Consider the following 12,099-nt stretch of genomic DNA (forward strand, 5'->3'; position numbering starts at 1 on the left):
ATTTAGTGCAAGAGGGTACTTTAATATATGGGCTGAAAAATGGGTGGAGGTGAAGTCATGTGACTGGGCTACTATCATCCACATTATATTTGTGGTGGTGATGTTAGCACTGTATCCGGCATCGTACGAGTAGCCCAATAACAAAATAATTAAGCAAAGGGTGACGCGTTTGTTTTTTTTTTTTGGTGGGCCACTGGGCCGAGCCCGCGAGCGAGAGTAGCCAAAAACATGAACCAGTATGACGTGGATGCCACTCATATTTTGTGCCCACCCCACTTAAAAACTTCTTATCGCTTCTATCACTCTATTTATCAATTACAATTACAATTGCAATTATATTAAGTGAACCTTATAATATTATATTATATCCTCCATGTGTTCGACGCTATGCCACGGTTACTTTGTTTCTTTTTATTATCTACCAATACCAATAGCTAGCAACAAGGAAAGGCAGAGAGAGAGAGAGAGAGAGGTAATTAAATCATGTGTCTTGGTGTTGGTTGTTGCGGCTTGCACTTTGGAGAATGTTGTCTCTTTCTCACCTCTAAAAAGACTAAAATGCAGGCCTCTTGATTTGGGTCGGTGGAAACTGGACAGAGCCTCAACAAAGGTAGCTTACCTGTTTAAGTCATTTATTATTCTTACCAAAAAGAAAGAAGTTAGATTGCTAGTGATAGGAAGAAACGATCATGGGTGAGTGAAGTTGAAGATGATTATGATAATTGGTGCTGTTGATCATTCTATTCCTATCTATCTTTCATTCTTTCTCTAGTCTTTATATTAGTATTAATAGATGTAAAGAGACAATGGACTACTCGTTTGGCTTTCAAGCTCAACGTACGAAAGAGCACAGTTTCACTACTGGTCATGCAACCCTGTTACTTGGTTGCTTTATTTGCCATTTAAGGTACAAACTTTGAATCCCAAGCTGAGATTCCCTTTTGTTTATGGGGGACTGTTGGTGTTATACTGATGAAATTGCTTAAAGCCCACCTCTGTTTTTCTGATAAGAGAGACAATGTGTGTATGTGGCCGGGAATAATATCCATTTGGACAAAGAAACACGAGAACTTAATGATGAAAATTGGAGTGATTCACAGCATATATATATATCAGTCCACATGTGACGAGACACTGGGTTTGGGTATTTGAGAGACAAGTAGAGACTAGAGAGGGACCTCAAAGCTAGCAGCCTAGCACACAGAGACACACACACACTTGGACCTCAGAAATCAGAATCATGATTTTTATTTATTTTTCATTTTTTTTGGATGGTAAAGCAGAATCATGAGTTTTGGTGAGCCACCTCGTCCGAGTCAAAATTTTGACAGATAATTAATTGTAAAAAGTTAACGTGAGACCAGTTTCTATTACAAAAGGGGTTTAATTAATTTTAGATATTCCATTCAGATTCCTTCTCCATACTCTGAATCTGAACCAACTCTTATCTCCTATCATATCACCCTTTACATGGTGCATTCTATATTTTAAAACAAAAATTTAGTTTCTAGTGTTTTAACAACTCGATTAGACCCAAAAACTAATTACATAACATAAGACACAATACACTTGTTTTCCTCTCTCAAATACCCTTAATTTGGTCCCTCCAACTCCAACCTTCTCTTCTCCTATTAATTACAAAACTCTGAAGTGAAAAGCTACATCTAAGAACCTTGGATCGTGTAGAGTTATTATATTTATTCATTATTTTCCTTTATTCTCTTTTATCCTTTACTAGCTGAGTTGGCATTCTGTTATTGATCTGGCATATTCTTTTAGTTTTCTTTTCTGTCAAGTTTGTTAGTTAGTTAGGGATTATTCTTGTATATAAACACTGCTTTTGTAACTTTTTCGGGTGTAGAGAATATACTGGAATTCTCTCCATTTTCTTATTGCTTTTACTTTTGTTCATGGTATTAGAGCATCGAGATTTGGTGCCTGAGTTTTTCTTTCGATTGATTAAAGAAATTTCTTATTAACGCTATGGAAGAAGAGGTGGATACCTCTATTACTCGAAATGGTCAAAATACGACTGGCCCTAGAGCTGTTGCAAATATTACGAAAGAGTTAGCCTACAACTCGAACGGAGATCCTTTCTTCTTGCACAATTCGGATCATCCTGGAATGATGCTAGTTACAACACCATTAATTGGAAACAACTACCTCACCTGGAGTAGATCTATGAAGATAGCTATGAGTGCGAAGCTGAAGTTGGGTTTCATAGATGGAAGGATTGCTCAGCCAGATGAAGGAACAACAGAGTTTGAGCTATGGACAAGGGTGAACTACATGGTGACTTCCTGGATCCTTAACTCAATCTCAAAAGAAATAATAGATGCTTTTCTACATATTACTACAGTTAAGGAACTCTAAGGTGAAATTGTTAAAAGATTTGGTGGAAGTAACAGGCCTTTACTGTATCAAATCCAAAGAGATATAAGTTCAATATCTCAAGGGAATGAATAAGTAGCCAAGTGTTATACTAGACTTAAAAGGTTGTGGGATGAATTGACTTGTTTAATGCCTATTCCACCTTGTACATGTGGTTCTGCTAAAGCAGTTGCTGATTTGCATTCATTCAATAGGTTAATGCAATTTTTGATGGGTTTAAATGATTGTTATGATAATATAAGTAGTCAAATCCTTGTAATGGAACCCTCACCCTCTGTGAACTGTGCTTATTCCTTGGTTCTCAGAGTTGAGAAACAGAGAGAATTCCAGTATATTCTCTACAACCGAAAAGGTTACAAAAGTAGTGTTTATATACAAGAATAATCCCTAACTAACTAACAAACTTGACAAAAAAGAAAACTAAAAGAATATTGCCAGCTCAATAACAGAATGCCAGCTCAACTAGTAAAGGATAAAAGAGAATAAAAGAAAATAATGAATAAAGATAATAACTCTACATGTAAATTTTCCCTTTCAAAACCAATCCGTTTCTGTTGACAAAAATCCATCAATTTTTTACCACTACCCTCTCCAGATAATATTTTAGATCTTTTACCAACCTCTACATTAGATGTATCATCACCTATACCAACAGCAGATGAGCCCAATGAAACACCTGATATTTTGAATTCACCAACCTCTGAACCAGCAACAAAAACCGTTGATCCACCTTATGATTTACTTCCCGAAATTACAGAACCAGAAACTACAGTCCTAGTTAATACAAACAACCTACCCCCTATCAGACATAGTACTAGAATTAAAAAGAAACCAGCATGGCTTACAGACTATGTTACTAATTTGGCTTGCAGCAATGTTATATCTACTGACATAATCCTCAATCAGTCACAGGTTCATGCATCAACACCTCACACACCTCCAACATATCCATTTATTCAATCACCTTCACTTTCTGCATCATATTTATCCTTTTTAGCTAATGTGTCAAATATTCAAGAACCAGCTTCTTATAATCAAGCCAGTACTGATGTTGAATGGTTTAAAGCAATGAATAAGGAATTAGAAGCTTTAGAGAAAAATGAAACTTGGGAACTCACTGATTTACCAGAAGGAAAAAGAGTTATTGTTTCTAAGTGGGTGTATAAGTGAAGTTGAATCCGAATGGTAGTGTGGATAGATACAAAGCTAGGCTTGTAGCCAAAGGCTTTCACCAGGTGGAAGGGATTGACTATTTTGATAGTTTCTCTCTTGTGGCCAAAATAGTAACTATAAGAATTTTTCCTGCAATTGCAACATTCAAATCATGGTATATCCATCAACTGGATATCAACAATGCATTCTTGCATGGGTATTTGGATGAGGACGTTTATATGCAACCTCCATAAGGGTATTTTAAGACTACTAAGGGTCAGGTCTGCAAACTGAAGAGATCACTCTATGGGCTTAAACAAGCCTCAAGACAATGGAATGCTGAATTTAGTGACAAAATTAAAGCTTTTGGTTTCCATCAATCAGCTCATGATCATTGTTTATTTATTAGGCACACATCTAACTCCTTCATTGCACTGTTAGTGTATGTAGATGATGCGCTTCTAATAGGTACTTTAGAAGCATATATCATTTCAGTCAAACAGTACTTGGATAATCTATTCACTATCAAAGATCTTGGCTATGCCAAGTATTTTCTGGGTTTGGATGTTGCTAGGAGTTCTTCGGGTACTGTTCTTAACCAAAGGAAATACATTATTGACATTCTAATAGATATTGGACTCCTAGGTGCTAAACCAACTAAAACACTTTTCCCTAAGGTTCAAAAGCTTTGTGCAAATAAAGGACCTCCACTAGCTGAACCAGAAAGATATAGAAGGCTTGTTGGGCGTTTGTTGTATTTAAATATTAGCAGGCCAGACATTAGCTACTCTGTACAACAGCTAAGTCAGTTCGTGAACTCTCCATGTCAGTCACACTGGGAAACTACAATGCACTTGCTTAGATATCTAAAAAGTTATTCTTCTAAAGGTCTTTTTTATCCAGTAGACAAATCTCTTCAATTGGAAGCTTTTAGTGATGCAGACTGGGCCTCTTGTTCTGAAACCAGAAAATCCTTAATAGGGTTTTGCATTTCTTTGGGGCCAGCTCTCATTTCTTGGAAAACAAAGAAACAAACAACAATCTCAAGATCATCAGCAGAAGCAGAATATAGGAATTTAACAGCAACGGTTTGTGAACTTCAATGGATCACCTATGTTCTCAAGGATTTTGGCATTCAATTAAAACTTTCAATTCCTCTTTGGTGTGACAATCAAGTTGCTCTACACACCACTGCCAATCCAGTGTTTCATGAAAGAACAAAACACCTAGACATCGATTGCCATTTAGTTAGAGAGCAGTTCAAACAAGGCTTCATCAATCCTCAACATACTCATCACCAAGTAGCTGATGTTTTTACAAAGCCACTTTCTGGTCCTCAATTCAGCAACTTCATATCCAAATTGGGTTTTCTTGATATCCACCAAACTCCAACTTGAGGGGGGGGGATATAGAGTTATTATCTTTATTCATTATTTTCCTTTATTCTCTTTTATCATTTACTAGCTGAGCTGGCAATATTCTTTTAGTTTTCTTTTCTGTCAAGTTTGTTAGGGATTATTCTTGTATATAAACACTGCTTTTATAACATTTTCGGATGTAAAGAATATACTAGAATTCTCTCCATTTTCTTCTTATTTTTACTTTTGTTCAGACCGGTTTAAAATGATGATCTATTTCTGGGTGTCACACATCCACGCTACAGCCTACAATAAAATTAAAAGTAGGAGTGACAACCCTAGTTGGATCCACTAGGAGAAAATCTTTGTAAAGTTGGATAGGAGATGGAAGATTGGAAGTGGCAGCACAAAATGGATGCTGGATGCACTTACCAAAATATTTAAAACAAAATATCTTTCTGGAAAGACAGCAGGTGTGCTGTGAAGACAACACACCCTAATTATATTAAATATCTTTTCATTTATGTTTTATATATTAAAAAACAAAAACAGACTCGTGCTATGAACGGACGGGTATTATAAGATGCGCATGTTAGTTATTACTTTTTTCTCTTTGGTAGGAAAATAAAAAATAGGCTAGATAACAGGGGCAGCCCTCCCCCTCCCCAACATGGGAGAGATCATATTCACTCTCCTAATAAAGAGAGGAAATTAAAGTCGTTGTAGGTGAGTCCAAATACCCCATATGTTTGATTTTTATTCTTTTTAAATTAAAAAAAAATACACAAAATTTTGAGGGGTCATGAAGCAATGTGAAAAAGAGAATAAATTGACATTTGAATAACTAATAGTTAGGACTTAGGACCCATGTGATGCGGGTAAGGGTGTTAAATGGACCGGTTTTGGATTGCCGTCTAGTCCAAAATCAATTTGGATGGACCAATGAGACAAATTGGATTGGACCAATCCGGTCCAAAACATTCCTAGCTGGCTACAAAGTAGCTCGCGAATTGATCGTACGAGCATTCCGCAGGAATCTTCTATCTGACAGGCCATACCAGTCGGACTGTGCCATATCCCCTACTGACACCGTAGTCCCTGTCCTTTCGGCAGTCTGCACCCACATCTCTCAGTAGGTGGAGGCGTGCCTGTCACCTTGGAGACGTGTCACTCTCCTAGGTAAGGAGTACGTCCCAACGGCCACCTACGCAGCCCTGGCAGGTAACGGCTGTGGTTGGAGATCCGGTGGCGGTTACACGCAATCCCTCGAGGAGCACACCTATAAAAGTTCTCAGGGCAGAGGAGAAACTTCTTCTGGAAAATAGACCAAACAATCTCTTGAGTACAGGAACACTACGCGACCTACACTCTTAGCCCTCATTTTTCCTTTCATTTCTCATACACAATACTAACTTAAGCATCAGAGTATTCCCACCGGGTAAACCCCCGGGAATCCTTCCTTTCATTTTCTCAGGTCTCGCCCATTGCCAACAAGGAGCCAGTCAGCGATCAGCTAGGAGTGCCCGGATCGCGCTACATCATTTGGCGCCGTCTGTGGGAAACGCTTCAAAAGGCCTTTCTCTCTAAGCTTTTTCAGTCATTTCTTCTTCCTTGAAACAGTCCAACGCTCATGGCCTCCTCTAGCAACATAGGACGAAGCACGGAGATAGATAACTCCAGGGAACACTCCCATCTTCCTACTGTCTGTATCGGACAGTTCATCGTCCCCCTCTCAGCGGATGGAATCCCCAGCTTAAGCGTGCCTCACAATGGTACCTGTCATCGCCCCACTTCCTGCTACAGTCGGAACAACCTTCACCGAACCTTCGGTCGTGCCCCTAGCGGCCAGCACGAACTAGCTGGAGGACCTGGTGCAGTGCATGAGGTCCATGTAGGCTCAAATGCAACAGTTCCAACAACTTCAACTCTATCAACAGCACATACTGCATCAGGTCTCCCAGTATCAATACCAATAGCAGTTTCCCCAGCTGCCCCAACTTCAGCTTCAGTAGCCTCAGCTCTCGCCGCAACACCTAGCTTCGCAGCAAGCCAAATCCCGCCACCAGAACGAGCACTTCAGCCGAGGAGACGGCCCCCAAAATCTCCCAAAAAACCAGGCCTCCCCCCACAGCAGATGGGAGAGACCGGCTACCCCGATCTCGCCGCGGGCGGACAGGTCGGGAGGACCCCAGCCAGATAGGTCTACGTCACCCCGACAGTCGAAGCTTGGAACCCCGATCCTAGAGAACTGGTTTGAAATCCTAGCAGCAGACTCCAGGCAGGCTCCCTCTGTCCGCAGCCATCACCAGCGGACCGAGCTACCCCCGGCGCAAACAGTGCTGGATAGCACGGAAGTGAGTAGCACAAACACCGAGCTCGTCAGTCTGTCACCCGCGATTTTCTTGAGCTCATGGGCAAAGAAGAGGTACACTCGACCGAAGCCAAAGCTCCCCTTCTTTTAGTTCCGTCCCCCCTGTCTTCCGAACTTTTGGCAGTTCCGAAGCCCAAGGATTTCAAGCTCCCTCCTCTTGATAAGTATGACGGGTTGTTCGACCCGAATGATCACGTAGACGCCTTTCAGTCACAGATGCACCTAGTGCGAGCCAGCGAGTCGTGCATGTGTGTGGCCTTCTCCACTACTTTTAGGGGAGCAGCCCGCACGTGGTACCGGAACTTGGCGCCCGGGTCAATCAGAAGTTGGGCGCAATTCGCACAAGCCTTCACGTCGCACTTCGTCACCATCAAGTGTTGCCCGCGAACTAAAGAAAGCATCTTCAACATAGCACAAAGGGAGGGAGAGTCCATCATGAGTTATATCAAGCGGTTCAACGATGCTTGTATGCAGATATCGCGCCTGGATCCCGCTATACGCCTAGCAGTGGCCAAGAAGGGTATGAATCATAAGGAGTTCAAGTGGTATGAGGTCGTCAACCAACCCGCGACCATAACCGAGTTTCTAAAGCTTGCGGATAAATTCATAGCCACTGAAGAAGAGATCAACCAGAAGGGGGAGGGCGCACCAGAAAAAAGAAAAAGAGAAGAGCCATCCAGTCAAGCAGACACCCGAGGAAAGAAGGAAAAAGTTTGGAGTGCGAAGCCGGGCCAATTGTTCCGAGCTCCTGCACCAGACCAAGCTTATTACACCCCACTGAATGCGAAGCGGGCCGAAATCCTGATGGCAATCAAGGACGCCCCGTACGTGAAGTGGCCACCCCGTCTGAAGGGGAACCCCAATGAAAGAAATAAGAGTTTGTATTGTAGTTTTCACAAAGACCACGGTCACAACACCAAAAGCTGTAAAAAGCTCTGCGACGAGATAGAGGAGCTCATCCGTCATGGATATTTGAGAAACTTTGTACAAAATAATAATAATAGTAGAGTAGGTCGGCAAGGGGAGCACGGCAAAGACGCTCCGGAATCCAGCAGCAGGCAGCCTCCGGAGGAGAGGCCAGTTCAAGGAACCATCCACATGATAGTGGGAGGTTCAATCGTTACGGGTTGCACCTCAGCAGCAGCTCGGACGTCAGTTCGTGAGGCTGCCCGGGAATAGTAGAAACCCCCAAAGCGGCCGAAAATGGAAGACCCCATTTTCTTCACGGAAGACGACGTGTGAGGGGTCCACTACCCCCATGATGACGCACTCGTGATAAAGCCAAGGATCAACGACTTCAAGGTCAGGCGTGTACTCGTGGACTCAGGTAGCTCGGCCGACATCCTCTTTAAAGTTGCATTCGACCAGCTTCAGTTGCAGAGAAGCGATCTGAGGCCTATGGACACCCCCTTAGTGGGTTTCAGCGAAGAGGAAGTCCGCCCCCTTGGGAAGATAACAGTACCCGTAGAGATCAGCACGTAGCCTTGTGTGGTCAGATTCGAACGTAACTTCCTGGTGGTAGCGACCCCCTCTCCCTACAATGCCATAATAGGTCAACCAATCACCCATGTCCTACGGGCGGTGGTCTCCACTTACCACTTAGCTATGAAATTCCCAACATATTTCGGTGTGGGAGTAGCGCGGGGCGACCAGCTCGAGTCCCGCAAGTGCTACGTTGCCGCCCTAAAGGGAAAAACCAAGGTGGCCGATGACCTCAAACTGGAACGATCCACGGAACAAGGCGAAGAGCGAGCCGCGCCCACGGAAGAAACAGTCGCGGTCCCGACCTCAACAGCAGACCCAGCTCGGACGCTTCAGATCGACGCTTCTATCCAGGAGCCCCTATGATCTGAACTGGTAAGTTTTTTACTTCAAAGTTTAGATATTTTTGCATGGTCCACAACAGAAATGCCCGGTATAGACCCCAGACTCATAACTCACAAGCTAAAACTGATCCTGTTGTTAGGCCCATTAGACAGAAGAAACGCAACCTAGCCCCAGAACGGTGGAAAGCAGTTGATGAGGAAGTCGAGAAGCTCCTCGCGGTGGACCTCATAAGAGAAGTCCAATACCCGAGCTGGGTAGCCAACCCCGTCCTGGTATAGAAGGCCAGCGGCAAGTGGCGCATGTGTGTTGACTACTCTGACCTGAAACAGGCTTGCCCAAAAGACTGCTTCCCACTCCCCCGAATCAACCGTCTGGTGGACGCGACCTCAGGGCATGAGTTGCTCAGTTTCTTAGATGCCTATTCGGGCTATAACCAGATCAAGATGGACCCGGCAAACGAGGAAAAAACTGCCTTCATCACAGAGTTCGGCCTCTATTGTTACAAGGTTATGCCCTTCGGGTTGAAAAACGCAGGGGCAACCTTTCAGAGACTTGTAAATAAATTGTTTGCGCCATTAATCGACAGAAAAGTAGAATGCTATGTAGATGACATGGTCGTCAAAACTCAATTCTCATATGAATTAATACAAGACTTGCATTCTGTTTTTGAAATTTTGCATAAGTTTAACATGAGATTAAATTCGAACAAGTGTGTGTTCAGCGTGACCTCAGGTAAATTCCTAGGATACATCGTTAACCGGCGCGGCATTGAAGCCAACCCGGATAAGGTTAAGGTCATCTTAGACATGAGACCACCTCATAAGTTGAAGGAGGTTCAGAGGCTGAATGGCCGCATAGCCGCCCTGAGCCGCTTCATGTCCAAATCGGTGGACCGCTGTCTGCCGTTCTTTAAGGCAATTAAGAGCAAAGGGTTAGAGTGGACCCAAGACTTCCATCTCGCATTTGACGAGCTCAAGAATTACCTCTCTAGCGTGTCGATCTTAACCCGTTCCGAGGAGGGTGACATTTTAGAACTGTACCTCTCGGCGAGCGATGAAGTGGTCAGTTCGGTACTAATAAAGGAAGTAGATCGGGTCCAACGACCCATCTATTATGTTAGTAAAGTATTGCAGGGAGCAAAAACAAGATACCCGGAGATGGAGAAGCTAGCATACGCATTGATAGTTGCAGCTCGGAAGCTCCGCCCGTATTTCCAAGCTCATACTGTTATCGTCCTTACCGACAAACCTTTGAGGCAAGTCTTGCTTAAGCCGAGGTCTTTGGTCGATTGACGAAACGGGCCATTGAGCTCAGCGAGTACGACCTCTAGTACAAGCCATGAACTGCCATTAAGGCCCAAGCCTTAGCAGATTTCATAGTCGAATGCACATTCAGGTCCAAAGTTCTCAGTCCGGTTGAGCGTGAGGCTCCCACCTCGGGTGAGCCCGAAGCTCCCGGATCGGTCGAGTACGAACCCCATGAAGTAGTAGCTAGTGTGGCACTTCTCCTAGCTCGGCCGCCCACGAGCTGGGATGAGGAGCCATGGATCCTTCACGTAGATGGCTCCTCGAACCAATAGGGCAGTGGTGTCGGAATAGTGCTGCACGGCCCAAGCGGCATAAAACTAAAGTACGCGCTATGCTTCGAGTTCGAGGCATCCAACAATGAAGCAGACTCAAAGTGCTGATAGCTGGACTAACTCTAGCTAAAGAAGTAAAAGCCAATCACATCATTATCTGCAGCGACTCCCAGCTTGTGGTCAACCAAGTCACCGGCGAGTACAAAGCTCGCGAGCCAACCATGATCGCCTACTTATCCAAAGTCAGAGAGGTCCTGCTCAACTTCCAGTCACACTTCATCAGACAGATCCCTAGGTCGGAGAACGCTGAGCCCGACGCCCTGTCCAAGTTAGCCAACACTAGCGACATCACCATGAGAACCGTGTACATAGAGGACCTGTCTCGGCCTAGCATTCTCAGGGGGGCAGAGGAGGTCGCTCTCATCGTTCAAGCAAAGCCGAGCTGGATTGACCCGCTCGCGAGCTTCTTGCTGCATGGGAACCTCCCTGCAGACAGGAATGCAGCCAGAAGGGTGCAACGCCAGGCAACCAAATACGTCGTGATAGACAAACAGTTGTACAGGAGATCCTACACGCTCCCTTATCTGCGTTGCTTGCGACCTACCGAAGCCGAGTTCATACTCCGCGACATCCATGAGGGTCTATGTGGCGGACACTTGGGGGGCAGGGCCCTTGCCCAGAAAGCACTTTGGCAAGGGTATTATTGGCCAACGATGAAGACATACGCCATTGAACTCATTACAAAATGTGACAAATGTTAGAGACATGCCAATATTCACCACCAACCCGCTGCCAACCTCAAGTACCTCACCAGCCCGTGGCCCTTTGTGCAGTGGGGCATCGATCTACTCGGGTCATTCCCGCCATTAACGGGAGGAAGAAAGTTCTTAGTAGTGGCGGTGGACTATTTTACCAAGTGGGTAGAAGTCGAGCCCCTTGTGACGATCACAGCCCGAAATGTCCAAAACTTCTTTTGGAAGAGCATCGTATGTAGTTTTGGACTACCTCGGGTATTGATTTCCAACAATGGCAAACAGTTCGAGGATATCAAATTTCAAGATTGGTGCAGAAACATGGGGATCCAACAGAACTTTACTTCAGTCGCGCACCCTCAAGCAAATGGTCAGGCAAAAGTCACGAACAAAGCCATCCTCTGCGGACTAAAAGCACGGCTGGACCGAGCTAAAGGATTGTGGTAAGATGAACTACCCAGTGTCTTATGGCCTACCGAACCACGGAGAAGACTGCCATGGGAGAAACACCCTTCAATCTCACCTATGGCACTGAAGCAGTGATTCCCGCAGAGATCGAAGTACCTACGTTGCGCCTAGAAGCATACAGCGATCAAACAAACGAAGATGAGCTACGTACCAACCTCGACCTACTCGACGAAGTGAGGGACCTCGTGTACATTAGGACCG

Source organism: Nelumbo lutea, chromosome 2 (genome assembly GCF_056320005.1).
Source record: "Nelumbo lutea isolate HS-2025 chromosome 2, American lotus-T2T, whole genome shotgun sequence".
NCBI lineage: Eukaryota > Viridiplantae > Streptophyta > Magnoliopsida > Proteales > Nelumbonaceae > Nelumbo > Nelumbo lutea.